We start from the raw sequence: 26229 nt of genomic DNA on the forward strand, positions 1-26229 counted from the left end.
GGATCCTGATCCGTGGGGGAGGGACCCTCACGGGCCAAAGCCACCCCCCCTAACAGCCTCAGCCACCCCCACTCCAATCAGCAGCGAAGCCAGAGAAGGAGCCAGCTGTGGGCCATTTCTGTCCCCCCTCCCCCATCCTACCCCTCCTGCAACAACATCTTAGAATGTAAAAACTAACTAACTAAATAAAAAGTATTAGCAAATAGAATTCAGCAGTAATAAAAAGAACTGTACATCACAGTCAACTGGGATTTATTCCAAGGATGCAGGGTTGGTTTAATACTAGCCAGTTAGCTCACTTGGGAGAGCATGGTGATGATAATACCAAAGTCAAGGGTTCAGATCCCCTTACCAGCCAGCCACCCCAAAACAAGTAAGTAAATAAATAAATAAAACCAATCAATATAAGCCACTATATTAACAGTCTAAAGAAGAAAAATCGCATGATATCAATATGCATGACAATTCAACACCTGCTCATAATTAAAAACAATACTCGGAAAACTAAGAATAGAGGAGAACTTTCTAGAAAAAAATGAACCCCATTGCCACCACATCGTGTAATCATATCTGCTTGAATCACACAAACAGCCTCCTCTGTCCAGTCCACCTTCCCCAGTCCTCTGGTTTCACTGCTACTTCTTATATCACTGGGGCAGTCCTCTTCATGGAATCCTCAATGACTCCCTGCACCAAGTGTAGTTTCCTCTGTTGAATTCTCAAGACCCTTCCTAACACGTCCCCATTTGGGTCCAATTCTAATCTTCTTATTGTGCTAGGTGTACTTTTGATTTTGGTCAGTGTCCAAAGTCTCAGATATCTCTGGTCTTTCAATTCACAATTTTTTCATTATTTTACATAGGCACAGAAAATGGATGCTTTCTGAAGTTAGGGTTTACTTCCTATTCTCTGTTTGCTAGAGTGCTTAGTACAGGGTTAAGCACAAATAGAAGCTCAATATTATTTGTTGACTCGATTTTTGAGAATAAAGAGTGCATATTGCAAGTGCCAGTAAACAAATCCTGAATACTTCATATCCATTATAGCTGATGCATTTCTTCAGGGCTTGTAGGCTGGGCAGACCCTTATAGCCCACTCCCCAGGTACAAGTACATTGTTGCTCAAGCCAACATTGTGGCAGCTGGAGGACACAAGGTCCAGGCCACATTGGGTTGACTCAGGATCTAGCAAGTCAGTTCCCTCTGTGCTCCTGTTTCAGAGGGTTTCATTGGATGTTTCTGGTTTACCCTGGAGCAGAAAAGGAAACTCACTGTTTTTTTGCCAAGGATGGTGTGAATGTGGGGGAGTGACTCCTATCCCTTTCCCTACTCAACCAAAAACTCATTCTTGCTCACTTAACCAAAACCTCATTCTTGCTTACTCAAGCTCTGTTTTCCTGACTATAGAAGAAAGGAAAAATTCATCTCTTACCTGGAAAGAAGAAAACAAATTAAATACTGCATGAGGGCTCATTTTACAAGCTAAAACCCCCTTACATATGAGTCAAGTATTGTTTGAATCTGACCACTTAGAAAGAATTTCCCAATGGTAGAGTTGAGTTTGAATTTCAAATCAGTGGTTCCAACCCTGGTTGTTCATTGTGGTCTTAGAGGTAGAGAAACTGCATTCAAAATGATAATGACTTGATAGCTCAGGAGTGGGGCTCAGTCATGTGCAATTTTTAAAAGCCCCCCAGAGAATTCTGATGAGCATCCACAGTTTGAAAACATTTTTTCTAGATGTAGCAGCATGGGGTAAATGTATGTTTAAGTTACTTTTCTGTCTTAAGAGTCTATAATTTGAATTTTAAAAAAAAGTACTGTGTCAAAGAAGGTGCTTCTGGGCTAGAAAAACATGGCTTGCTGGAAGATTATGTTCTATATCCCATTCATTAATTTTGATTGTCCCACATAGCAGACTATAATACAGGTATATGCTTAAGCTACTCTGTTTCCAAAGCTTACAGGAAATAGACCTGTTGGCTCACACTGAGTTTAAGGATTATGAATGGCCAGAGTTTGCATCACTCATTGACCTCCCATCTCAGAGCTAAAAAGCATTTTAAACCTTATTAGAAACATCCCTTTCAAGTAGATAAGGTTGAATATTGAATCAACAAGTGGGAAAGTTCAAGTAGAAATTTGTCAACAAGGACAAGTTGAAATGATGTCCACTTAAAGGAAATTGACATATTTATAATGAGGGAAAGAGAAACCTCTACTTTCTCAAAATAAACTCCATAGTTTCCCTATAATTCCTGGTATGTCTATCATTTTCTACTATGTTCCGTTCCATTTTCCTATTCAGATAATATGTTTAAATTTTTATATGAATGTCAGATTATATCACTAATCCACCTACTAGCAAAGTTACATGGAAAGATTTTGATCTTCCCCAAAGAGCCTTTATGTATTCTTGCCACCACCTTTAGGGTGTTCCAATTTATAGCATCACCAAATGAGTTTTCAGTTTTATATAGATGTGGTCATTCTTAGAAACAAGAGAAAGTGTTTGTTTCAGAAATTAGCTGACTCAATAGCTGGACTTGAAAGTATATAGCAAGTGACACTCCTGGGAGTGTCCTTTATAGACCACTTTTACCCAATCAGTGGAACTTCAGAGCCTTGCTGCCTGTTGATTTAGAGTAGCCTCACAGGAAGGAAAATATGTATTTCCCACTTTGAAATAAAGCTCCAAGGAACTGAAACTCTATGAGCTATTCATTCCTTTGGGTGAATTTGTTAATTTGTTGCTGGACGTTAGACCTGTTCATAGTCATTTACACCACAGTGTGAGCTATTTCATTAACCACTTTCTGCTATGACTTCCAGTTATTATTTTCATCTGAATCCAGGGAGAATAAAATGGGCAGAGTCATTTCTAGAATGCAGCAAGTTGATGTTATGACCACTGGCTCCTCAAGGAAAGGGCAGATATTCCACTGTAGCAATTAAAGATGCCCATCTGAGCAGCAAAGTAGGGCTGCCTGGGTCAGGACAATTGTTCCTCCAGCAATAGTAAGAGATGATCAGAGATGCAGATACATGCATTTGGCCTCTAACTTTCTCTATCCCACTTAGCCACTGACTGGAAAAAGAAAATTGGTGAGCTCCTAGACTCCTCTTATGTCCACCTGGATTCCTGAAATTTTCTGGGTGAATTTTGAAGGTCCTGTTTTCCCTGTGCTTGACTTTTGCTTTAAAAAGCTTTCAATGGTACAATAGTAGTGAGGTGGGGAGAGTGAGACATAGGGTGATTTTTCTTCAGCCTGCCCCCCACCTTGAGAGATTCCTAGGCAGGATAGTAGATTGGGGTATGAACTCTTCCCCAAGTCTGACAGGGGCACCATGGAGGTCTAAGCAACCTAGAAACAGCAGGATGAGTCTGAGAGCCTGGGAGAAGGTAACTAGCCAAGTTCAGAAAAGAGAAGCAAGGACATCACCTGCAAGATTCTGTATCTCTCTGTGGCACTCACCCAAGCTGAGCCCTTGGCTGGCATCTCAGCTTCTTTCTATGCACAGTCCATCAGTGTATTCATCCATTTCTGTTTCTAATAACAAAATACCTGAGACTGGATAATTTGTAAGAAAACAAAATTTATTACTTACAGTTTCAGAGGCTGGGAATTCCAAAGTCCAGGGAAAATATCTGTGGAGGGTTTCTTTGGTGGTGGCTTTACAGCAATGCAGGGGTCTCACGTGGCAGAAAATGTTGGAGCAGAGAGAAAGAACGTCTCATATGGTTTTCTTTTAAAGCTCTCAGAACCACGCCCATAACCACTATTAAACCATTCACTATGTCAGGGTCCTTATAATCTAATCACCTCTTCAAGGCAGAAATTCCCACCCTCTTAACACTGTCACAGTGGGGACCAAGCTTCTAATACGTAAAACTTGGGGGACACAATTCAATCTGTATCATTCCACCCCTGACCCCAAAAGTTTATATCCATCTCACAGGTAAGTACATTTATTTCATCCCCAAAGTCTTAACTTATTTCAACTCAAAAGTCCAAAGTTCAAAGGTCCCATTTATAAAATCAAAACAAGTTATTTCCAAGATACAATGGTGGGACAAGCATAGGGTACATATTCCCATTCAAAAAGAAAGGGGTAATGTGTCCCAAACAAATCCAAAACACAGCAGGGCAGACATTAAATCTCAAAGTTGACAAATCAAGTACCTTGACTCCATGTTTGACAGTCTCCACACACCAGTGTGGAGGTTGGGTCTCCAAGTCCTTGGGCAGCTCTGCTCTTATAGTTTTCCTCAGCTTCAGCCATGCTTCAGCTCTCCCAGGCTGGGGTTGCATGCTGGTAGCAACACAAGTCTGGGGTCTTCATGACAGTCCCACTCCCACGGCTCCACTAGGCATGGACTTGGTTGTATTTTTCTTCTGCAACTCTGATCTCACATTTCTCTTGGCATTGCTCTAGCAAAGGCTCTATGTGGTGAATCCATCTCTGTGACAGATCTCTTCCTGGCCCCCCAGGCATTTCTACATATCCTTTGAAATCAGGGTGCAGGCTCCCAAACCTCCACAGCTCTGACATTCTGTGAGCCTGAAAACTTAACACCATGTGGACGTTACCAAGGCTTCTGGCTTGTAGCTTCTAAAGCTGTGGGTCCAGCTACACCAATTTGGCCACAACTGGAGTAGCTGAAGCAGCTGGGGTGCTACTCCTGGAAGCAGCTTCCCAAAGTGGCCCTGGGTGGTGAGGCCATGGAAGGCAACTCAGGCATGTTCCTTGAGGTCATTCTGTCTCCCTAGGGCTCTGGGCCTGTAACAGAAGAGGCAGCCTTGAAGATCTCTGAAATGACTTTGAGATCTTCTTTCCCTTCTCTTGATGATCCTTTTCTTCTGTACTGCTCTGCTTAAAAAATGGTCTCTGGACTACATCATTGCTTTCATGGCCAGGGTGAAAATTTTGCAAGTTTTTGCCCGCTGCTTTCCTTTTAATTATAAATTCTGGCTTTACCTCATGCCTTCACTACCATAACTCAGTGTAGGCTGTTACAAGTAGCCATGCAGCTTCCTGAATGCTCTGCTGCTTAGAAATTTTTTTCTGCCAAGTACTCTGGGTCAGTACCTTTAAGTTCCACATTCCATAAAGTTTTGGGGCATAAACAGAATGCAGCCAAGTTCCTTGCCAGTTCATAGCAAGGGTAGTCTTTGCCCCAGTTTCCAATAAGTCTTTTCTCATTTACATCTGAGACCTTCGCAGAATGACTTTTACTGTCTGTATTTCTATCAGCATTCTGCTCACCACCATTTAACCAGTCCCTAAGAAATTCCAAACTTTCCCTGGTTTTCTTGTCTTCTAAACTCCCACCAGCAGCTAGGCTTTTTCTAGCCTGCTTCTTCAAATTCTTCCAGCCTCTCCTCAACACCCAGTTCCAAAGCCACTTCCACATTTTCAAGTATTTGTTATAAGCAACACCCCACTTCCCTGGTATCAATTTTCTGTATTAGTCCATTTCTGTTGCTTATAAAAAAATACCTGAAACTGGGTTATTTGTAAGAAAATGAAATTTATGGTTTACAGTTTCAGAGGCTGGGAAGTCCAATGTCTGGGGAACACATTTGGTGAGGGTTTTCTTTGGCTGTGGCTTTACAGCAATGCAGGGGTCTCACATGGAAGAAAATGGCAGAGCAGAGGGAGACACACTCTCACATGCAGTCCTTCTCAGTCACCAAGCACATTCCACACTTCCTGAATATTCCATCAGTGGCTTTTCTCTCCAGCACCACAGCTCTTCTCCTCAGTCAGACCTTCACCCTCTCTCATTTGGGCTACAGGAGCTTCTTTCTCTCTGTGACCAGTCTGTATCCCCATAAATCCAAGTCCCATGATATATCCAGAAAGATGCTCTAAAACTGAAAATTTCCTTTCCTAAAACCTTTCAAAAAATTTCCCATCACCCCTAATAGTGGGGCACTTGCCATCAGTAGTCCTGAGGATGTTTTTAGAGACTCATGGGATTGGCATTATCTCACATTGGGATCACACAGCAGCATTCCCCCAGACCTGCTCCATCCTTCTAAGTGAAACGTGAGCCATGGGTGTGCGGTATGGCTGCCATGCTCCTTAAAAACCTTCTGATTTCCTGATTTAGCCAACAGAACATAGGCTCAGACTCAGAGCCTTCAGCAGGCAAAAGTATCTAGCAAGAGTTTAACAATATAGTTTGTTTTTACTTCATTTGTTTCATTATTTTATACTTATGGCAAATGATATGGGTTATTTAAAATAGTAATAGCATTTACTTGTAAAAATTTATTAAGTTAAAAAAAGGGTGAGTCAATATAAAGACAATATTAAATAAGAGATTCAGTAAGAGATACTGCATTCCTCGGAGTTGGCAATAATTGTAAAGGTGATACTGGGTAAGTTTAGAAAAGCTTCACTGCAGGGGTTATGGTCCATGCTACTTAAGCTATTCAAGGCCTTCAGTATCTGTCCCACCTCCCTCTGGCTACAGTGATGACCACTCTGTCCTCTCTCCCTGCATCTAATCACCATACTGACACCTGTAGACTTGCCACCCCCCCCCCACCACACACACACCTGGCAATGGCTTCTGAAATTTTTGTTTCAGCTTAGTGTTCTGTTCCTCCAAGATGTTCTCCTGACACCCTCCCTTCCCATTCAAATCTGCTGAAATAGCTAGCCTTTCTGGATTTATTTTTCCTTAATCCACTCTATGCCAACCCCCTTCCACCCCCACTCTGCTCCCATGGAACATCCAATCTAGTGGGGCTGAGATCCACAGAAAGGAATGATAGCACCGTAGTGTAGAAATCACAGTGCTAACACAGCTCATGTTCATTGAGTGCTTATTATGTGCCACTCTCCTTACGTGTAACCTCTAAGTAATCATAATAATAGTACCAGGAAATAGGTACTGCTAATATCACAGATTTGAGAACACTGAGGCACAGAGATTAAGTAACTTTCTCAAGGCCACAGAATTAAAAATGAATAGTGACTAATCTTCCGGGGGGGGGAGGGGAGAGGCAGCGGGGAGGTATACTTTTTGCATCAGTGCTGTTGGTTCAAGGCACACTTAAATGTAAATGCACCTGGGTGTCACCATCTCAAAAATTCGCCAACAGTCAGAAGGACGTAAAAGTGATCAGAGATCTTGCCTGTAACCAGGAGCTAGCAGTGCCTGCAACCCTTCTCCTTTCTGCCTGCCAGGCAGAGACGTAGCAGTCTCTGAATGCACATGGTTCCTGACAGGGGAAGAAGCAATTGTTGTACCTGTGGGGGAACAGCACAGGACATACAATAGTGCCTATGAGCACTGCTGTTGGACACATTAGGGGGCATGACAGTCGAAACAGATTACATTTCTCTCAGATTCTGGAATGACCTCATTATGTTTCGCACAGTCTAAATGCTCACTGCTTTAGAACAGCAGCATATTTTCATTTGCGTTATCTCATTTCTGATCATATCCACCCTGGGAGAGCTGGCCTTTCCTTACAAAATAAGATATACTTTCTTAGCCCCATTTTCCAGTTAAGAAAACTGAAGCTCAGAGAGGCTAAGCATTTTTTCCAAGATCATACAAATGCTTAATTCTAGGAGCCACAGCTTGAATCTGAACAGTTGATTTCAAAACCAATGCTTTTTCTATAGTACCATATCTGTCCCCATATGGAGAGGTCATAGTTTTGTTGTTTTGGATTCACATTACTTCTGAAAATGACATGCCAGCTGGCTGGGGATTATTTCTAGTTGAGGATGGTTTAGTGAAAGAACAGAATCATTAACACAAATCCTAAACTTTATATATTCATGATTCCCAATTTAGCAAAACATTGGCTCTCTGTGGAATGGTTGTGTCCAGACTAGCATTAGGGGTGGGTTATCGTTGATGTTGCCACAGCAGCCAGAAGGGATTCCTTCCTGGCATATCCAAGTACCCTCTCTGCTTTGTGATCCATCAGGCTGGAGTCTAAGGTTCAGCTCCTTCCTGGTTTCTCCTCTGCTACTCATTTCCCATCATCAAGTGCAGCCTAGACAGCCCAGCACTGGCAGTCTCTGAAGTCCCAGCTACTGGGCTCTGTGTCACTGTCTTCAGATGGTGGTGAAAAAACTGAGCATCAACCCTGGGCAAAAGGCCTGTGGGGATATAATGCCACCTGCTTGTGTGCATAATAGGACATGGGGCCACTTTTTCAGCAGCCCCCTTTCCAAAGAGAGACTCGCATTTCCACCCAGTTGAAGGAAGAGATGGCCCTCCTCGAACTTGCCAGTTTCCAGCTTTCTCACCCGCCACACCCCTAAGCTTTAACCTCCCAGATTCCACCACATTTCCCAGGGAGGTTCAGGACTCTCATGCCCTCATGACCTTTAGCATTTCTTGCTCTAGAGTGTTCTGCTTTTTAGACATTTCCGTATCTAAAAACCCTGCCTGTCTTTCATACACAACTCAAATACAACCTCTCTGGGGAAGTTCTTCCTATTTTCCCCTTTATTCCTCCTCCCAAATGTCATAACTCCTTAGTTCAGACACCCCATATCACAGATTTTATGAGCACCTTCTTTAGAGTAATATAGATCTGGGTTCAAAACCCAGTTCCTCTATTTACTACTAATAATACTGGGAAACATTAATTGCTTTGAATATCTCTTCACTCATCTTGAAATAGTAATAATAATAAGAGCTTACTCAGGAGGTCAGTTTGAAGCTAAATGACATGAGTAATAATACATATCTTTTATGCATATCTAGCATGGTGCCAGAATGAAGACAGACCATGACAGAAATTAGTTATAGTTAATTTGCTACATATGAGATTTCCCACTTCAGACCTCAAGGAGCAGTTGCATGGATGTGAGGGTACCTCAAAAATTTCTTGGAAAAATGGGATTAAAAGATACCACAAAATTTCCAAGAGCTTTTTGAAGCCCCTTCATGCATGTTACATACATTGATTGCAGCCTCAGTTTCCTCACTGGGTTCGGTCTCTGGGCCTCCCAAAGGCAGTGAGTGGGGAAGGAAAAAAACAGTGAGAAAATGAAGATTGAAGCAAACACAGGTTCTTATTTGCCATTTTCTGCCGAGCAGAAGACTGCTGTAGACACAACACCACACTCCTGCTCTTCCACATTGCAGTCATTTAAGCCAGAAAATTTAGGAATTCATCAGTATAACAGCTTCCTTCTTGAGGCCTCTTGCACTGTGAAGAATCTGAGGTGACTGGCGCTTGCCCCTGCTTGCTGCCAAAAAGGCTGTAACTCTGGCTTTTCCCAACGGACAGTCATAAAGATTCCTTGCCTCATCTCTTAGAACAGTCTCAAAACTATCATCCTAGGCTTTCCTTCTCATGGGCCCTAGTTTTAATTCCCAAAACCCAGAAACATACCTCAGAGGTGTTGTCTAGGAGGCATTCCAGTGGAAAACATCACAGTCTCTCTGTGTAGATAGGAATAACTAATACTTACACAGAACCTACTATGTGTTAGGTATTCTTTTGAGCACTGTAAAATGCTCAAAAGAGTAGCTAGTTAATTTAAGTTAATTAATTAATTTAATTAATTAACTCATTTAATTCTCATAATGACCATGGGGGTAATCTCTATTATTATCCCCATTTTTACAGATGAGGAAACTGAGGCATTAAAAAGCTAACTTACCTAAGGTTGCACAGCTAACAAGTGGCAGAGCTGGGACTCAAACCAGATCCCATAATTATAACCTCTAACCCACACTCATTAATAGACAGAGAGATGGAAAGTCACTTTCATATAGGTATGGACCCAAAGATTGATTTAAACTCTCTCCTCGAGATTCACCTGCACTACAACTTCCCCTTAGAAAATTCCCCTAGCACCTGTTCCATCCTCTTCCCCAAACTCATGTGGGGACCCTTCTTTGTTCTCTTATCTTTCTGGATCCACCTCAGTCGTGACCCCTCACCCCACAGACTGTGGGCTCTGGAGTACAGATACTACTGTTTTATTCATCTTTGCCACACCAGTTTTGGGCATAATGCCTGACACAGCAATATGTGGTGAATGAATGAATGAATGAATGAATGAATGATTGAGGCTGTACCTGCCTGTTAAATCTATGGGAATCAGTCTATACAATTCCATTTCTGGGAAGCAGGGCCTGTGCTTTATATGCTTTTACATCCTCTCAAATCCTTGGTCACTGTCTCATAATAAAGGCTCCCTCAATGCTGGCTAGAAAAATGAATGAACAAAGAACCCTTTTCTGGAACTCCTGGTAAAATTTGCCCTGCCCCTTCCTCTGCTGCGAGACTCTCTCAGATGCTTTAGCCCCCACAGGCTTCATCTGTGTGGCTTATTCATGTTTAAAAATGAAGATGACTCTCTACTGTCTTAGAAATATTCTAAACTCCAATCGCCATTTTTAAAAGGGACAGTGCCATTGTGGTTATAGATCTATGCGAGGAGCAGCAGGAGTTTATCATTTGTTGGTGCTGTGGAACAATTCCAACATGTATGTTTCATTTCTCTCTTTTTCTCTCCATAGGGTTTTCTCAGCTCCTGAGCTAGATAATTTCCTGCCATGTTATGAAGAAAACAGTGCTAAATCTGATGCCGAGTCTGTGTCCAGGGAGTGTGCAAATGTATTCTCTCTCTTTCTCTCTCTCTCTCTCTCTCTCTCTTTCTCTCTTTCTCTCTTTCTTTTCACAAAAATGGCAGGGGCTGTATGTTCTGAGAGGGTTTAACTACTATCAACATATCACATCTAATCAATGTTATTCAAGGCACTGTGAAGGATGCAAACAAAACTTCATTTTATGTAGCCTTTTTCTTTCTCTTTTGCCTGATCTTTCTACTGAGAAGACGACTACAAAAGCCATCCTCTACATGCTGACACGCCACGGATAGGGAGACGTTGAGCCAAAGGGTTTGTTAGTTACTTCTCAAGCAGTCACATCAAGCACTAGTAGGTGACTGTAGCCAACCTCCAAGGTGGCCCATAGTAATCTCTGCCTCTTGGTATTCACACCCCTGTACAGTTCCTTCCCACATCATACTATGGTTGGTCTCTGTGACCAATAGCATATGGAAGAAGTGAAAAGATGTCACTTTCAAGATTAGATTATGTACTTCCTGTGACTGCTATCTCGTTCTAGTTCTCTCTTTCTCTCTCTCAGGTCATTCACTCTGTAAGCGCCCCTACAGGTAAGCTAACATGGTGAAACACTGAAGCTTCTTGCCAACATCCATGCAAGTGAGCTTGGATCTTCTAACCCAGGGAGGTGCTGGGATGACTGTAGCGCTGGGCAACATTTTCACTACAACTTCAAGAGAGACTCTCAACCAGAACTAGCCATCTTAATGTGCTCTTGGATTTCTGAAGCTGGGTGAGATCAACGATACTTGTGATTTTAAGCTACTAAGTTTTGGAGTAATTTGCTGTGCAGCAATAGTTAACTGTTACAGCTTTGCAGTCGGTACAAGGACTTGAAGTCAAATAGACTGAGGTTGGCATTGGCCCTTTTTAGGTGTTTGACCTCTGTATGTTCCTTACCTCTCTGAGCCCCAGGTTTTTCTTTTCTAAAAATATCAAATTCTTCTCGTAATACTAACCTCATAGAAATATGATTAAATGGAAAAATAAATGTATGTAAACATACTTAGCACTGGGATTGCCACATAGTTCAGCATTCATTAATTCAAAGTTAATTTAAAGAAACACCCAATATAGATTTATACATATTTTTAAAACCCTTTTATTTGTCTTTGCTGTGCAGCTAGTTCTAATTAAAGCAGTGGAGAAAACATATTAACTAGTAAGAATCCAATGAGCAATACAGGCAGAAAGTAGATGAAAATGTTGGATGTCTGGTGGTCTAGAAAATGTTCTGTGGACTGACTCATTTGCACATTCATATAAATTCCCACGAAGAGATGTTTAGCTTGCCAGCAGGGCTTGGAAATTGTTTGCATGACAACCCAAACTCTAGTGAGATGTTCTGCTTATATAAACTTGAATAGCATCTTCTTCTCTCCTTTAAGGGTGGTTTATCCTCAGGAAGATCCCATTAGAGATGAAGACATGGTTTGCTACTGCACAGATAGAAACACTGAAAGGCAGAGAATTTAGCCTCCTGATTGAGGTTCCTGGATAGACATGCATGGGGTTAGAACCCTGGTCTTGTGCTCTGCCTCTTATTCTCTTACCTCATCTCTGAGCTGCAAGGATGCATCCCAGAGCAGCTGAGACACGTTCAGTACCTATGCTTGGTTTGCTAGCAGGAGAGTGGCTGTAAAGCCAAACATAGTAACTTATGCATAACACTTATTAAGGAAAACTCTGACCAAATGCTTTGCCTGAGAATTCTGCTCAATGCTCTGTTTTTGCTCTCTACATGTATAATGCAGGTTATGCAGAGCTTTAGCAGGGAGAAATACTCGAAATCTAATTACCGCACAGATGGTCCAAATGTGGTCTGTGACCAACTTTAAGCCAGTTCCATTATACTGGGATCGCTGCTGACCTAATGTTTCTGTGCTGTTGGAGATGTTGTTGACTTTGATGCTGGGATGCTGCTGACCCTCTTATGGTTCTGTGATGCTGCTGAACTTGTCATGGTTCTACAGCGCCAGAGAGGTTGATGACTATTTTGTGGTCAGAAGCAGCTAGCTGAAAAGCAAAGCTTCCTTGTGCAGATGGAGATGGGGAGGACTGGCCAGCTCCAACTCACTGTGTGCCTGAATGTTCCCTCATGATTGCAGCCCCAATAGGAACTCAAGGGTCTGCAATGGTTGCTGGCTTTGCAAAATGATTCTCTCAAGTTGCTAATTTTACGCAAATGTTTTGGGCTATCTTCCCAGGTTTCTCAAACTGGGGCTCCAAATATGAGAATTTGTTAGATCACAAGTAGTTTGAAGCAGCATGATCAGAATCAGGGCCAGGTAGCCACTTTTCTCCTTGCTGGCCTGAGGCATTTTCTGCTTGTTCTGAAGGGCCACAGCCATGAAGTACTAGAGGATTTGGTAAAGTTGACCAGTCACAAGGGCAGTGCTTACCAAAGTGTCATACAATTTGGGGTTATTCCTTCATGGTCTGCACTGTCACCTCTTTAGGTTTTTTTTCCTACAGCTTTATTGAGGTATGGTTGACAAATAAATATTGTATGGATATAAGGTGCACAACATGACGTTTTGATATATAAATACATTGTGTAATAATCAAGTTAATTAATCTATTCATTACCTCACACATTTACCTTTTTTGAGAGAGCACTTAAGATCTACTGTCTTAGCAAATTTCAAGTATATGATGCATTATTATTAACTATAGTCACCATGCCATATATTAGATTTATAGAACTTATTCATCTTATCATTGAAAGTTTGTACCCTTTGATACACAGCACCCAGTGTCCTCGACTCTTCAACCCCTGGCTACCACCGTTCTACTCTGTTTCTATGGTTCAACTTTTATAAATTCCACACATAAGTGGGATCATGCAGTATTTTTCTTCCTGTCTGGTTTATTTCACTTAATATAAAGTCCTTTGTGTTCATCCATGTTGTTACAAATGGCAGGATCTCCTTTTTTAAGACTGAATAATATTTTAATTAGAAATTAACTAGAAATAATAAGAATTTTTTTGTGTATATATATATACACATTAACTTATGTGTATGTATATGCACATATATCCTTGCATCTGTTGTTGGACACAGATTAATTTCATATCTTGGCTATTGTGAATAATGCTGCAATGAACATGAGAGTGCAGATTTCTCTTGACGTATTGATTTCATTTCCTTTGGGTATATATCCAGCAGAGGAATTATGGGATCATCTGGTAGTTTTATTTTTAGTTTTTTAGGAAATGCTATACTTTTTCATAATGGCTGTACCTATTTACATTCCCACCAAACAGTATACAAGGATTCACCTTTCTCCACATCTTTGCCAACAGTTGGGGTTTTTTTGACTTTTTGATAATAGCCATCCTAACAAGTGTGAAATAATGTCTCATCTTGGTCTTGAATTGCATTTTCCTGATGATTAGTGATGTTAAGCACATTTTCATGTACCTGTTGACCGTCGGTATGTCTTCTTTGGAGAAATGTTTATTTAGATCCTTTGCCCCTTTCTAAATTGAGGTATTTTTTTTGGTATTGAGTTGTATGAGTTCCTTATGTATTTTGGATATAGCCCCCTATCAGGCATATGGTTTGTGAATGTTTTCTCGCATTCCATAGGTTGCCTTTTCATTTTGTTGATTGTTTTCTTTACTGCACACACAAAAAATTAGTTTATTTTGCTTTTGTTGCCTGTGCTTTTGGTATGATATCCAAAAATTCATTGCAAGACTAATGACAAGGAGTTTTTCCCTTTTCAGGTCTTACGTTTAAGTCTTTATTCCATTTTGAGCTGATCACCTCTTCAAGTCTTTACTCCAATATTACCACTTAATGAGGCCTTTCCTGGCCACTCTATCTAAAAGTACAAATTTCCCCCAATATTTCCTCTGCTTTTTCTTGCTTTCTTTTTTTCCCCTTAGAATTTATTACCCTCAAACAAACTAAATAGTTTACCTATTTTGTTTACACTAGAATGTGAGGAAAGACATTCTGTTTATTTACCCTGTGTTCTCAGAACCTGGAACAGTGTCTGGCACCTCAAATGTATTTATTTTGCATTAATTATATTTGCAGAAATAAGAGAAAGGGCACACACCCTGCTTTGCAACGTTTCGGTGCCACTAGCATGTCATAGCATCTCAATATTTATAAAATCTTTCCCATGCCTTGTCCCATTTGATTTGCACCTCAGGCTGGCATAGCCAGTACTATTATCATCCTCACTTGAAGAAAAGTTAGGGGAAGGAAATGGTTAATGGACTTCTGTGGTCAGCACCCAAGGAAGTGTTCACTTGGCGAACTCGCAAACCAGTTAACCAAGAAATGTCAAGGATTGCAAACAATCCTTGACAACACTTGAAGTCGTGAGAACACTTTCTTGGGATGTTCCCAGGAGACGCAATATAGATAACCAAGTGGTTGAGAAGGGAGGTAACGGCCTTCTACTCTTGAGAAAAGTATAACAGAATTTATTCATTAATGCTTATCTTGCATGCCCTAGGTTGCTAAATGTGATAAAAGCTGTAACAGCGGCTGGGTCGGTGCTATTTGCCTGAGAGAGCAGTAGCCCCCCCACTCTTCACCTGCATCTCGTCTGCTGTGCCTTCCTTCCGACCATTTTAATCAACAGTTAGGCTCAGAGTGGTGACAGGATTTCCCTAAATTCACAGAGCTAAGAAGTGACCTAGCTTTGACCTGAACCAGTCATCCAACTGCAATCAACTATGACCCTTGAGTGTTTTCTTCTTAATGTGTTTTGTGATTTAGAAGGGACCCAGAGAATAATTCTGAAAACCAAAGACTTTGATATTTGAATTTCCAAACCATATTCCTTTTCCTGTTTCTTTTGAAGAACAATAAATCCATCAAGCCCCAGCTATTGTGCTTGGGTCATGGATCAGAAACATAAAAAGTAAGATCTTCCTGGCTTTCCTTGTTAAGCAATTGTGCATGTTGGAAACCATCCAGGTGAAAGCATTGGGTAGCTCCAGGCTGCATGGCAGCTTAAGAAAATCTCCTGCTACACCCCAGCTGGGTTTGTCTCCCTCTCAGCACAGGACTGAGGAGTGGAGTGAGCTCAGCTCCCACCGGGTGGAGCTCTGGGAGACATGTCCAGGCCTCTTCCTCCAGAGAACCCAGGTGGAGGCTGAATCCATTCAGGGATCTCCAGGAAGATGTTTGTTAATTAGAGCAGGGAAAGTGCATTGACTACAGACAGTCAGGGGTTCTGATCTCAGCCTTGTCACTTGCCATCTGTGGGGCCTCTGGTAAATTAACTAACCTAGCTGAGCCTTGATTCCGTATATCAAGGAAAAACAGTGCCAGATTGCCTGACCTAGAATCCCGGCTCCTCTACTAACCATTTATGCAATCTTGGGTAAGGCTGTTAATGTTTTATACCTTGCTCTCCTCATCTGTAAATGGACATAATTCTAGTACCCTGATTAGTATGGTGATGTGAGAAATAAGTGAGTTTGTAAAGCACTTAGAAGACTGAATAAGCATTAGTATTAGCATTTTTATCTACTTGACTCAGTTGTTTATTATTAGCATCAAATGAAACTTATATGTTGTCTTGTGTCTGCCTCCTCCAGAAGAACTCCCTGTGATAAAGATATGGATGCAAGTCTTTGCCTGGGAGGTGGTCACAGAGGCAATGATGGCAGGGGCTTAGGAAGTGAGAGAGAGAAGAGAAGGTGGCTCACAGAATTTGTTAGTGGTCAGGGCACTGCTGTGGCCAACAGAGACTTACTCCTGCCAGGTCCTCTGGGAAACAGGGAGGACATGCCTGAGAGCCACCTCTCCCAAGGGGTGATAGACTTGCTTATTCATCCACTGGTTTCCATCTGCTGTGGATTGACTGAATTCTGTCACATAAAGTCCATATGTTAGAAGCTAAATTCCCACTGTAACTGTTGAGGAAATAAGAGGTAATTGAAAGGTGGAGCTTTGAAGAGGTGATTAGATTCTGAGGGCCGTGCCTAGTGAATGGGTTAAAAATGGTGGTCAGGGGCATGGTTCTGAAGGCTTTAAAAGGAGAGCAGTGAGACTATCTCTCTCTGCTCTGCCATTTTCTGCCATGTGAGACTCCTGCATTGCTGTAAAGCCTCCACTAAAGAAAACCCTCACCAGATGTGTTCCCTGGACTTTGGACTTCCCAGCCACTGAAACTGGAAGCAATAAATTTTGTTTTCTTGCAAATTATCAAATTTCAGGTGTTTTGTTATAAACAAAAGAAACAGACTAATACATCATCCATCATTAGTTGAGAGTTACTTTGTGAACATTCATTTGACCTCAGTTCTGAGTTGTACAGTTTATAGGCAGAGAATGCTCTTGAAGCCAGAAAAGCCAGGCTTTGGGCAGAGAGTGTGACAAATCTGTGGTGAGCCACTTTGGTGTGCTGAGGTGAGTGCTAAGGGGAGATAGGCGGGGTGACTACAGTCCCACCACAGGCAAGTGTCAGGCAGACAACCTGGCTTCTAATAGGTTTTCAATAAATGTCTGAAACTTTCCATCTATACTTCCTTAAAATTCATGTGCCCAGACTCTATTCAAGTCTCCTCCGGCTGTACTGGGTGATTCCCCCAGGAAAAGTGAGACAGAGGTTTGAGGGCGAGTGGTTTATCTGGGAGATGATACCAGAAAGCAGCAGTCAGGGAGTGGGGCAGTGTGGCAGGATGAGAAGGCAGCCAGTAGAGGGTGTGCTATAGATCAGCCCCTCGGGGGGACTCTGGAGACAGTGCAGGGCATACCTCAGGCTCATCTCTGCAAAGGAGCAAGGATGCTGTCGTGATATTTATCTACCAAGTCTCTGTCAGTCACTGGATGATGGCTGCTTTGGAGCATCCTCTCTCCAGTGCAAGGGAGAAATGTTACAAATCTCTCCTTGATGCCGTATTTCAGTGCCGGGTTAACCCAGGTTAAGAATTGTTAAAGCCCTGGCTTACCAAGATTAGGAATTAGAGGTTAATGAATTTTGCCAGCTCCTAAGCACATAGTCTTGATCAGAAAACAATCTGATGAAGTTCTGGAAAAGGACAGTGCACTTGAGCCATTTCTACCCCTCTTTTCACCACCAGTCCCCATTCAGGCCACACTGTACTATGCCTGGTCCTTCTGCATCTGCCAGACAGAGAAACATTTGCTGACCCTGCCTGACCCTACACTGGCACCTAGGTGACCCAGACAGAGCCTCTGTCAGGCTCTCAGGATGAACATCCTCTCCCACATGCTCCTTGCAAGCCATGTCCGTGTGGCAAGTGCATCCCAGAGACCTGATATTCTATTCACTAACTAAAGCCAAACACAGTTTCAGGAAAGCTTTGGAACTGACTCACGCTGAATGAAACATGGGGCCCATATTTCTGGGGGCTCGGCCCATCCAGGGTGACTTACGTTAACTTAGTAATAGCATAAAATACGTGGAAGCCAGACATATCAGGGACAACTCTGCCTGCCCAGGGCTGCTCTGCAGATTAGGGTGCTCTTACTGGAACAGGACAGGCTTTCTGCAGGGTCAGTCCACTGCCATCACCCTCTGGAAATTCCTTATCACAGGATGGTCCTAGTGCAACCACCATTGAAAGAGCAAGGTCTGACATCATCTACTTTGTATGTGCTCTACTCCTGAAGTACAGGAGAAATACTTTTAAAAATTAATTCCTGTTCCTAGCTACTCCTTTTATACACATTGTGCTCAAGCCAGTAAGGTTTATGGGCTGCTCACAGATTCATCAGCACATTCGCTCCACTGAGCTTAGGCCCAGTGCCATTCCTCCACTTGGAACTCTTTGTCCCTGGTAATGCTTCACACCCACCTGTCCCAACTCAAATGGGCTTCTTATCTCTGTACAACCCTTGGTATCACTTCTGATGGGATCAGTTGGTCTCTCATTCATGGTCTTACTGTGGTCAGTAAACATCTGCATAATAGCACTTCAGTTATTACATCTGCTACATGCATCTGCTTCTCCCAGTTTGACCTTGGACTACCTGAGTGCAGGAACTCTGTACCATTCTTATCTTTATATACCACAGAGCATAGCACACACTAGACACTCAATAAATACATGTTAAGTTAAAAATAATCCACACAACTGAATGGAAAGGATGTCAATTACCTTAGAAATATCCAGAGAGCACACAAAAAAACTTATGGGCACCTCAAACCTGCAAGAGCCACAGGGCATAGGTCATCAATAAAGTTCTTTAAGAGCTAGAAATCCACTTGAGAAGATAAACATGAACAGATGGACAAATACCTAGTAATTCTTTGCAGCATATTATTAGTGCCAAAAATGACATAAGTAATAAAAAAGACCCCAGGAGGCAGAGGAGAGAAACAGAGAGAGAGCATCACCAGGTGATGTGACCGTCCTAAGGCAGGGGCTGAGCTGAGCCTCAAGGAATGAGTGGGACTTAGGTAGGTGGGGAAGAAACCGAGAAGGGAGAGAAGATGCATCTGCTCATGAAAGCTGCACCATCACAGAGCAAAGTCTGAATTCCTCCGTCCGTCACTGAGGGCCTTTTCTACCCAACAGTGTAGCCAGTGCCTACCTACAGTCATGCATCCGCTGAACCAGAACTTCTCAGCATTTACTATGCACAGGCATTATTTTGTGCACTGTAGATATAACAGTGAACCAGACAGACAGGGAGCTTCTGTCCTGGTGGCACAGACAGGTGATACATAAGTGAATGTGTTACCCAAGGTGATGTCGTAGAGACTGATTAGGATGGTCTATTTTGAATAGGGCTGATGGGAAAGTTTTCTCTGAAAAAGAGACTCTTGTGCTGAAATTGGAAGGTTAAGAAGAAGGTAGTTATGAAAGAAAGGGGGAAGAACTCCAGGCAGAGTAACAGTGAGGATAAAAGCCAGATATGGTAACACCCTTATTTTGTTCAAGGGACATAAGAAGACCACTGTGACTGAGATGAGGGGTGTGGTTATGCAGGTGTGTTGTAGTGAAACCAAGATGACACAAATCCCCTCAGAACAAGGGGAAGGGTTTGGATTTTATTCTAACAGGAATGGGAAACACTTGAGTAAGTTTTAAGCGGGTAACACGATATGATTTCTACTTTGGCCAATGTGTGGAAAAGATTGTGAGCTGGGGGATAAGAGTAAAAGTGATAGAAGGAAGGGTCCATAGAAAGCCTCGCAATATTATATGTGAGTGAAGGCGGTGTCCTGGGCTAGGGCCATAATGGTGGAGATGAAGATGAATGGATGGATTCAGAGTTCATTTTAAAGTAGAGTGAAAAAGACCTGCTGGCCCCTCACCCCAACCCAATCCATCAGTAATCCATGTTCTATCCCAGCACCTCCCATCCTTCATCACACACTCCAGTCACAACAAAACTATCATTTTCCAAACTCTCCCTCTTCCAGTCACATCCAACCCTCATAATGGTTCTAAAATAGAGCTTATTCAGTATACCTGACTTCCAAGGCCCTTCCCATCCTTAGGACCAGTCAAATCTGATCTTTTCCCCAAAGGCCTCCCAAATTCTCTGTTAGAATTATCTCTTGTCCCTTTGTACTTTATTTACTGCCATCATGACAATCTGTTTTAAAGTGAAGCTATTAATATGCAATTTTTATCAGTCTTAGAGATTAGATTCAACCAAGTGTCTCCCTTGATACTGCTTTGGATGCAGTAGACACTCAAAGTTTCACTTACTTTGAGTTAAAGTAAATGAGATTAAGGGCTTTTCAATTTTTCGAAAACTCTCCTAGAATGATAATATCCTGAAGATGATAATAATGATAAAGATGACAGTAATATTGATCACAACTGCCATTCATTGAACACATATGCTGGACACTGTGCTAAATACTTTAGATATTTCATCCTCACAGCAAATGTATGACACGAAATTTATTATCCTTCCCATTTTCTAGATGAGAAAGCTGGGGGATAGATAGATTAAGTAAGTTACCTAAGATCATACTGATAGTGAGACAGGGTGAGGAGTTCAACCCAGTGCCTTTACTCTAGAAAATCCGCTCCAAGAAAGATCACCATGCTGGTTATATGAAAACTCAGGTGTAGGGAGAAAGGAATGGAGACAGGAAAACCAAGTAGAAGACTCTTGTGAGAGTCCTGGCAAGAGATGGTAAGTCTGAACCAGTACAGTTCCCACAATGGAGAAGAGGGGATAAATTAGAGACACATTTATGAGATAGCATTGACAGTAGTGGATGACTAACTGGATGTAATGAGTGAGAGAAAAGTAGTTAAAGACCATGCCAAGTTTTCTGTTAGAGGCAATTGGGTAGTTGTTGATGGTATCAACAGACTTTATGGAGAAAGCAAGACTTTGCAGAGAAAAATAATTGGACATATGATTTGATGTGTTGGCGATGAGATGCCTTTGAGGCATCAGTTCTGCTATGACACTTGTGAAACCTGGAATTTGTTCCAATGGTATTAATATATTAGGGAATAATTTGAGCATAACAAGAAATTTGCATTTGCTAAAGTGTGATTTCATCTACAGGAAACACTGGGTGAATGCAGAAAACTGCACCCAGCTGAACCAAGCCACATAGGAATACCAAAACTCACACACATATACCTCAGGCGTCTTCCAGCTGCCTTGGTTCACAGCATGTGTCATGAGCCATGTCCATCCACATCTGATGTTACAAGTTTTTGATTGATTTCACGTAACCTTCTTCCTACCACTTCACAATAACTCACAAAGTATAACCATTCCAAAGTACATTTCTGCAAGGAAATTTCAGGTCTTTTTCAAGGTAAAGTGCCACATTTATTGTAGCAGCTGTGTGTCTATTAACCATTTCACACGCATAAAATTGTGATATTACTTTCATTAGGTTCCTGTCTTCTCCTGCATGTCACTGTCTTAGTCCATTCAGACTACTATAACAAAATACCATAAAATGGGTAGCTTATAAGCAATAGAAATTTATTTCTCACAGTTCTGGAGGCTGGAAAGTCCAAGATCAAGGCATCGTGAGATTTAGTGTCTAGTGAGGGCCCACTTCCTCACAGACAGCCGTCTTCTCCCTTTAACCTCACATGGTGAAAGGGGTAAAAGATCTTCTGGGGTTTCTTTTATAAGGACACTAACCCCATTCATGAGTGCTTTACCCTCATGACCTAATCACTTCCCAAAGGACCCACCTCCTAATACTATTACTTTCAAAATTAGGATTTCAACATATGAATTTGAGGGTGACATAAACATTCAGTCCATTGCAGTTACTGGTAGAGTTTTTGACTGTTGTTAACCTAACTCCATTTTTACCATAAGGCTTCTTTTTTTTTATGATTTTGTATAATGTTGGAATGCATATGTCACATTATAGTAGAACTGACTGTGATTGGTTGAAAATAGGAATACAGATCTCAGAAAAGAGATAAGACATAGATCTTGCAGTCATCAGTAGGTGAATGGTAGTCAAAGCCATGGGAATGGATAAGAGCTTTCTGAGAGAAACTGTAAAAAAAGGAAAGGATTGAGAGCAGGACCCTGGGAAACACCAGCATTTGCATGGAAAAGGAGCCCATAAAAGAAATCAAGAATGAACTGATGGGAAAAGAAGAGAAACCTGGAAAAACAATACTGTGGAAACCATGAGGGAAGGAAACTTTTAGAAGGAAGGGATGTTTATAAAAAGAAAAGGTCAAATGAAGTATGTTGGTCAAAAAGAGTAAGAATTAAAAAATAGACACTGGATTTGGTTACTCAGTCATTTGTCCTTCTTGTTAGCCACAACCAGGAAAAAACACCCTTTAACTACCCAAAAGGGCACAAGCATCAGAGCCATTTAATGCTGCATTCAGAGGTATTGAATAAAAAGTGTTCACTTCAAACCCCAGAAGAACAGGATGAGAGAAAAGAAGTAAAATGATACAATGAAGAGTACCAGAATAAGGCTCAAGGGATCTGTTCTATTTCTGCACCTGTCGCTAAATAGGTGTGTAATCTTAAACACTTTTTCTAGGCATCATTCTCTGGAAATACTTCTGTTAATTACAGTTCATCTTTATTAACTGTGTAATTTGTAAATGTGTTGTATTTTTTTATTTTTATAGAGTTGTTCATTTGGCATAAATGATGGGATAACCACTTCTAGGGAAGCCAGGCCTTTTGCATTGTAAGGCCAAAAATGAATTGGCAACAATATAGTCTAATGATAGGCAAAGTGCTGGGTTGAAAGCATAGAGAATTGATGGTGAAGTAAGTGGACACAAAAAACAGGAGCCTTGATCAGAGGTCAGCATACTCTGGACCACGGGCCAAATCTTGCTCATTGCCTATTTTTATAAATAAAATATTATTGGAACACAGCTATGTCAATTTGTTTATATATCACGTATGGTTGCTTCTGAATTACAGTGGCAGAATCAAGTAGTTGTGACAGAGAGAGACCCCATGGCCCTCAAAGACGAATGTATTTACTATCTGGCTCTTCACAGAAAAAATCTGCTGTTGCCTGTCCTAGATCAGAAGAACCATAGAGGATCCAATGAGAGTATCCAACCAAGATAAGGAGAGTAAGAAAAGTTTTGCAATCTAAGGTCATGAACCCTTCATTCCAAGATCAAGGTCAAGATTACTGATTCAATCTTAAGAAATTTGCAGCAAGATGAAAGAACTCAGAGTTGTCAATACTGAATACCCAATAAACATGCTAAAAATTAGAAAATATGTTTGAAAAATGTAATATTTGATATTTAAAACACAGCATCAATATATTTATTATGGGAAAAAATAGAGCTTCGTGGGGTTTTGTAAATTTATTTCATGCTCTTTATTGGTTTAGTTTGAACTGCATGTGACATGTGGGAATAGAAAGAAGCAAGTTCAACTCTTCCATGCTCAGGCCTCTAAGGTCTTCATTCAACACAAGGAAGAATTGTGTCTTGAGGACTGGACTTTAGAGGCACCCCAACGAAGAGTCATCAACTCACTACTTCTCCTGGTGTATTTCTCTTCCCAAGTCACCAACTGTCATTTTAGATTTTGTCATCACTCTTTCACTTTGCAATAGACTACTTCCATATAAATTTCAACCCTGCCATTTTCTGTTATTTTGGGTAAATTACTTAACCTCTCTCTGACTCCTATTTCTCATCTAAAAATTGAGGATAGTAGTACTCAGTAGATAATCCATATAAAGTACTTAGAACACAATCTGGCACATATTCAAGCATTCCGAAAATATTAGTTATTTTAAATGCCTATTTAAATTCCCAATGTACTTTCCTCAAAGATCATTTAATAAAAACTGGAAAGAGACAAGTAGGAGTGACATCTTTTCCAGCTATAAGGAATTAGTTTTTTTCTCTGTCAACCTTAAGTCATTGAAGTTAAACCATTCAGTAGGTCCTAATTTGTATAAAATGGTCACTATTTTAGAGTCACTATCCTATCTGTAAGAATACAAACCACTTTTGAAAGTATGTTAGTACAGAATGAAAGGAAAAAAAGAAACTAACACTTACTAATGTGTTATACCAAGTTCTATACTATACCAATGTTATCTACTTAAATCATTAGAACAGTCTTATAGGGTAGGTATTATTCCCATTTCACTGTTGAGAAAACCAAGGCTTAGAATAAATTTTTAGCTTGCTCAAAACACATGGCTAGTGGATGGCCCCGCCATGACTCCAAAGATTGTCCTGGATTCCTTTGGCTTTCTCTATGGTTTCAAACAGGGGTGACTTTGCCCTCCAAGGGACATTTGTCAATGTGAAGGGAAAGAGGTGGGGCAGGCAGCTACTGACATCTGTTGGGTAAAGGCCAGAGATGTTGCTAAATGTCCTACAATGCACAGGGCAGATCCAAAGCATCTGGCCCAAACCGTGAATACTGCTGAGGTTGAGAAACCCTGGGCTATATTATGCTGCTTCCGAGATTTTTACAAAAATAAAGAAAGAAAAGTAAAGAAAGTACATGCAAATAAGATTTCTACCAGACTTGCTGAAATGGTTTCAGTTGATTATTATTCAAGGTTGTCGTAAAATGGACTCCTTTTTATTAATCTTTAAGTTTGATGTTTTAACATCTATTCTTTGCCTCATCCACTGTTCTCCGAGATTTGTTAATATGGCTGTTTGTGAAATGCTTGGAGTATTTCAAGGAGAGAAGGAGATGTTATTCTGCATTTCAAATACCATGTGGACATTGCCCTATATTAGCAGCATTCCCTCAGAAGCAACTCAGGATGCCAGACATGATTCTGAAGGCCACTGTGAACAATGCTGTGCCAAGTAGAGATACTTAGAGAGAGTGCTTTGGGGTATTTTTTTTTTTTAACTAATTGTATCTGTGATTCATGTCTGTTTGAAACTCCAGCAGACATGAGGCAGATACTGTTGGTACCTCATCCAAATTCCTGTCACAGAATAGAGACCCTCCACCCTCACAACACTCCCAGTTGGTGAGTGTTGGTTCCTAAGCCATTATAGCTTTCCCCTTTTTGGAGAATTGTGTTCCATAAAATGGGAGTTCCTCACTGAGAGGTCATACCCCACCTATGGTGTTAACAAAGCCCAAGGACTGGCTGACAAAGGGGTATGAAAGTCTGGTCCCCCTGCCTTTAGGAGGACCAAGTCTGAGATGCACTTCATATTCCAGAGTCCTCCATGGGAACAGGCTGAAGCTAGGCTCCACTTAAGACTACATCTTTGCTTAGGCATCTTCCCCTACCCTTTTCTGCTACCTACACTCTCCTCCTGAGATCAGCCCTTAATAAATCACTTTCACAAAAATACTCACTGTGGGCTATGGTTTTATGGAACCTTACCAAAACACATGGAGTCCACAAATCCAAATGATGAGTACTCTAGGTGCGTCCTTCTCCATAACAGCATTCTCCTTGCTCTGCTAGATCTCAATCACTCTTTAGCTGCGGGGCTACAGGAGATACCTCAGGACAATCAGAGCTCAGAAAAGTTTGGTCAGAAATGACATCACATTCTGCTTGCTGATCAAAGGACTGTTGGGAGCCTATTTCTCCAAACTCAAACTCTTCCCTGAGAGGAGAAATTTGTCTCCTTGGCCTGAAACCAGATCCCAAGGCAATCACAGTTTTGTCACTCGGTTCCCATCAAAGCTAATGAGGAGGAATTTTCCTTATTTCACCATTCCTACTGAATTTATACATTTAATATTGCCCAGCACAAAGTAGTCCTTGAAATTTTGTATCTCTTAATAAGATTATCAATTATATCTTATGTGAATAGATCTCATGGAATGTTTCCCCTTTTTGTTCATGTTCCTGAGTACTTGTGAAATATCTTGACCTATTTGTAACACTTGGTCCAGAAAGACAGGTATGGTCATCAAATAATTAAAATAACAGTTAGGATTATTTAAGTATAATTTTGCAAGCAGTGCTTGGTAAATGCAGGATTTTTTTTTTTTTTTTTTGTAATGTTAGGCTTTGAAAATGTACACCTATCAAGTTAAAGGGAAATCTATGATTTTTCTTTGTACTCTGACCACATTCACATTTCCAGAGGGTTTTTTTTTTTTTTTTTTTTTTTGCCTAAGTGAAGACATACATTTGTTCATTCATTGCATATTAGTCTAATAACTTCTCTGTGTCGGGTGCTGTTCTAGGCACTGAAAAGACAAACATGAA

The sequence above is a fragment of the Cynocephalus volans genome, chromosome 11, assembly GCF_027409185.1.
Source record: "Cynocephalus volans isolate mCynVol1 chromosome 11, mCynVol1.pri, whole genome shotgun sequence".
NCBI lineage: Eukaryota > Metazoa > Chordata > Mammalia > Dermoptera > Cynocephalidae > Cynocephalus > Cynocephalus volans.